General features: G+C 36.9%; 1 long non-coding RNA gene across 1 annotated transcript; it reads left to right on the forward strand.

The window, feature by feature from the left end:
* Positions 1-2,741: 2,741 nt before the first annotated feature.
* Positions 2,742-4,985, forward strand: LOC311356880. The gene is made up of 3 exons (XR_014637728.1): positions 2,742-2,888; positions 3,661-3,723; positions 4,673-4,985. It is a non-coding gene; the product is annotated as an uncharacterized lncRNA (long non-coding RNA).
* The last annotated feature ends 516 nt before the right edge of the window (positions 4,986-5,501 follow it).

Genomic DNA, 5,501 nt, shown 5'->3' on the forward strand with positions numbered 1-5,501 from the left:
ACAGTTACTCAGTAACTACTGAGGAGTTACTGGTAAACAGACCAGGGGACTACTGTATTCGTTACTGAGTAACGAATGATGAACAACCAGGGGCCCTAAAGTGACAGTTACTCAGTAACTACTGAGGAGTTACTGGTAAACAGACTAGGGGATACTGTATTAATGAATCATTCTGTGAAATAGCTAAACTGACCAATTGATTATGAAAGCAACTGAATTTTCCTGGGATTTCACAATTAGTTAATAAATTAACAAGGCACAGACGGGATGATTGTCATATTTTAATAAAGATATTCACAATACATACATTCATATTCACATTTAAGGTTTATTATGTGGCATTAGTAATGTTGAAGGCTTAAAAGCAATTGTCCACCACTGCAGGGCACGCTTTAAACCTGCCTCCCTTGGTTTCAAGCGCTGTCGAGGGCTGGCTTGGGTCCCACACTGGATCGACTGGTAGAGCTGGATCTGACTGATGAGTTGTTACTCTTTCGCGATCCATTCGTTCACCAGTAGTTAAGCTTCATGAATCATTCGTTTACCAGTAGTGAAGCTTTTTGTGTACCTTCATGTAAAGTAATGCATCATACTGAGTTGTTACTCTTTCGCGAACCATTCGTTCACCAGTAGTTAAGCTTCATGAATCATTCGTTTACCAGTAGTGAAGCTTTTTGTGTACCTTCATGTAAAGTAATGCATCATACTGAGTTGTTACTCTTTCGCGAACCATTCGTTCACCAGTAGTTAAGCTTCATGAATCATTCGTTTACCAGTAGTGAAGCTTTTTGTGTACCTTCATGTAAAGTAATGCATCATACTGAGTTGTTACTCTTTCGCGAACCATTCGTTCACCAGTAGTTAAGCTTTATGAATCATTCGTTTACCAGTAGTGAAGCTTTTTGTGTACCTTCATGTAAAGTAATACATCATACTGAGTTGTTACTCTTTCGCGAACCATTCGTTCACCAGTAGTTAAGCTTTATGAATCATTCGTTTACCAGTAGTGAAGCTTTTTGTGTACCTTCATGTAAAGTAATGCATCATACTGAGTTGTTACTCTTTCGCGAACCATTCGTTCACCAGTAGTTAAGCTTTTTGAATCATTCGTTTACCAGTAGTGAAGCTTTTTGTGTACCTTCATGTAAAGTAATGCATCATACTGAGTTGTTACTCTTTCGCGAACCATTCGTTCACCAGTAGTTAAGCTTTTTGAACCATTCGTTTACCAGTAGCGAAGCACTTTCGGGTTAGTTATAAAACCCCAAACCACTGTTGATGACAATGAGGGATCTACAGCCACTTTAGTTAAAAATGTATACAACATAGGGAAATATATATATATACTGCGCTCATGACACATAATAACATATAACATAATAACAGGATAATATAGAAAATATTAACAATTTAAAACACAAACAGAAACAAAAAAAGGCATTTTAAAATGGAACAAAAATAAAGGCTGCACTTTTAACAAGGCATTTCTGAAGAACACTGAAAAAATCTAACAAAGAAAAGAAGTTTCAACAAAACTCAATGAAATGTTATTGGTGTTCGTGGCCAATGTCATGCAGCAATCTGCCAAGGAAGAAGACCCATTTTCTCCTCCTCCAGGTAGCTCCAAATCTCCCCCTTCCATACTGTGATAAAGTAGTAGAAGACAGAAAAATAAACATTAGGACCGACAATTAATAAAAAATTCTAGAACATGTCATAGTCAAAGATTATTTTGTTTGCACGGTTAAGAAATTATGCTGGTCCTCTGGCCAAAACGATGTGAATTTGATGAGTTTCAAAGTGTTTTTAAAGCCTAAGAAGGCATAAGTCATAACTGTGTGCATGACACAATAATAACATTCAATTACAACAATTACAATTACTCAATAACTGTGGTATAATGACCGTATACCACAGCCTGTCGTGATCTATTGCTTAATTATATTATTTAGATATAGAGCTCCGGGAGTGCTGCGATTCACTCTAGTCTGGACTGCAGGGAGTGAACGCTGATTGGCTGTTATGTTACGTCCCTCAGGGAGTGAACGCTGATTGGCTGATGATACCCCTTCAGAAACATTTATATAGAAATTAGAAGATAAAATGAACATACCGTGATATAATACGGCATTACCGTATATGCCTCAAATCATACCGTGATATAAATTGTAGTCCATACCGTACAGCCCTACTGCATACCTTACCTATAAATGTATTTCATCCAGCTGAATAGGGACAATTTGCTCCTCTCAAAAAGTGACCCGCACCTCACTGACTTCCTCGTCGTTTTCCCTCTATGTTTATTACGTCGGCACTGCCTACAGAAGAAAACACATTTCTTCATGATAAATATTAATGTTACTGAACTTGAATTTATAACATGACATATCAGTAAACAAAGGAAGTCATCGATAAAAACCGTACCAAAAAAAGAATACTTACCACTGCAGTCCGTCAACGTTTGCGTTTTCCTTCATTTTCATGCTCTTTTTGCAGAGTTTGCATTTTATTTTGGCTTTAAGTAACTTCTTCTTTTGGAGCCATTTTATCAATTTTAATTTCTTTTTAAAAGTCTGTCTTCCCTCAATAAGACTGAGTACTTCAGCGTGCAGGGTCATGATAACTTCGCATCAAACCGTCTTCCTGTCTTGCACATGCGGACCCACAATGCAATTCGGGAGCGTCCCTTGTCGTCGACGGACGTGTACAGTGGGTAGGGGGCACGTTATACGCAGATCGTTTTACCCCATGCGTCGGACACGCCCACTCTCTGTCGACGGGCAAGGAGGTCGTGCAGAAGGACTTGACAATGGAGACTCAGCGAAAGAGTAAGAGAAAAAGGCAGCCCACGGAAGAGCTTCCACATGTAGAGACAGCCATGTTAGAATGTAAGTACATGCTTTAAAGTTATTTCATTATTAATTGAGAGTGTAATGATTCGGTCACATTGCTTAGCTTCCTAAAATGAGCTAATTTGACATCGTACCACGTCTGTTCTATCACGTATTTTTTGGCCTTGCTAGCTAACCTTGTCACTAACCAATGGATTGCTAGCTGGCTAGATAGCCGACGTTGCAAGCAAATTTTAATCATCTGTCAAACACAAAAGTTTAACTCTTAACTAGGTCAAAAGACCGACGGTTCAACCACGTATCTAATGTTAAATTAGGCGAGTCAGTTACCACGTCTTTGAATAGTTTTTGGAGTTGTTTTTAACTACTAAAAAACCCGAAGACTGCTACATTACACTGTTATAGTGCTATTACGGTAATACCTTTCTCCCTGTTTTTTTTCTTTTCAATTTAGTCCATAGTTACAGTATGTAATGTTAACAACTGAATCTCTCAAACATGTCTTCTACACAATGGACTGCATGTGGAACCATGACAAATGAATTGATGATGATTTGTCATAAATCAAAATGACATATGATCATGCATATTATTATTACATATTATAACATTAAAGACAATGGATAATGTCATTGCCCAAAGTGAATAAAACCCTTATTTCTTAACTAACTGTATATATATTTTTTTAAGGTATCCATACAATTTTCAAATGAACAAAAACGTCACTCTGTATGCATTCATCAATATTCTTCATAAGGTTTTGAGCCCCTTACACCAACCATTCTTTCTGTGCTCCAAAATGTTACAGCGCCATCGAGTCAGCGGGAACAATCCGAACAGCGCAGTAGCCAAACTGCAGCAGAGGAAGCAGGTAATTAATTTTTTATTTTAAATGTTAAGCATACTTAACAGATATACTCAGATTCATGTGACTGTGAAATGTAGTTGTACACAGTATAATGATTAATAACTGATGAACGTCACTATGAAAACACTATAATAGTGTTACTTTTAAACCTCTTTTCTACTTCCTGGTTTTATGATGTTAAAATAAGGGTGCTCACCTTAACTGGTTGAAGGCTAGTGTCTAGAGGGGATCCAAGACAAGAGGATGCTAGTAATATTTACTCCATTTGTACTTGAACATTGCAGTAACCAAGTATCTACCTTTACATGATATCGTAACCGGAAAGTGCTTTGGGAATGGGAAGGAACTTAGAACAGCAATGACATAAATTAGATTGAGGTCAGTTAAGCCACTTTAAGTTAGTCTACTAAGTAGAAAATAAAAAAGTTTTTGGTTATGGTTATATTCATGGTGCTGGATTAATTGATCAATTCTTACCCATTTATTTAACGAGCTAGGTGGTCAGCTGGTCCCAAGTCTGCTTATAATATCAAAGCCACGTCTGAACACGTCTGACTGTTCAAAGCAGCATAATGGATGAAGCTACAGCAGGAACATGGCTTTCAAATAACACTAAACAATATAATCCACTTATTCTACCACATGTCTAAACTATACAGTACTCCCACTTTACTCTCTAGTTGTGCTCATTTGATTTATAATAACCTACTGTTAAAGAGTACAGATAATACTACTTGAATAGACAGTACACTCACAGTACTCTTGATACTACTGGAAATTACATGTACCTCTGTACATTCATTACTCTAGAATGTAATTTAGAACTAACTTGCCACTATATAACCCTAATACAAGAATAGTATTAATACTAGTAAACCCCTAACCAACTGCACTACCATCATCCTGACAAAATACTACTGTTAATACATGTTTATCATTTTCTTTGTTTCAGTCCTCACCCCAGAAGAGGCGATGGATCGCTACAGCCGTGTCAGATGAAGAGAGCTGGTTTTTGTTTTGTTTTTAGAGTGCCTTTTTTTGTTACATTTTAAAATGCCTTTTTTGTTTCTGTTTGTGTTTTAAATTGTTAATATTTTCTATATTATCCTGTTATTATGTTATATGTTATTATGTGTCATGAGCGCAGTATATGTATATATATTTCCCTATGTTGTATACATTTTTAACTAAAGTGGCTGTAGATCCCTCATTGTCATCAGTGGTTTGGGGTTTTATAACTAACCCGAAAGTGCTTCGCTACTGGTAAACGAATGGTTCAAAAAGCTTAACTACTGGTGAACAAATGGTTCGCGAAAGAGTAACAACTCAGTATGATGCATTACTTTACATGAAGGTACACAAAAAGCTTCACTACTGGTAAACGAATGATTCATAAAGCTTAACTACTGGTGAACGAATGGTTCGCGAAAGAGTAACAACTCAGTATGATGCATTACTTTACATGAAGGTACACAAAAAGCTTCACTACTGGTAAACGAATGATTCATAAAGCTTAACTACTGGTGAACGAATGGTTCGCGAAAGAGTAACAACTCAGTATGATGCATTACTTTACATGAAGGTACACAAAAAGCTTCACTAATGGTAAACGAATGATTCATGAAGCTTAACTACTGGTGAACGAATGGTTCGCGAAAGAGTAACAACTCAGTATGATGCATTACTTTACATGAAGGTACACAAAAAGCTTCACTAATGGTAAACGAATGATTCATGAAGCTTAACTACTGGTGAACGAATGGTTCGCGAAAGAGTAACAA

Source organism: Micromesistius poutassou (assembly GCF_964030765.1).
Source record: "Micromesistius poutassou genome assembly, chromosome: 13".
In the NCBI taxonomy this organism is placed as follows: domain Eukaryota; kingdom Metazoa; phylum Chordata; class Actinopteri; order Gadiformes; family Gadidae; genus Micromesistius; species Micromesistius poutassou.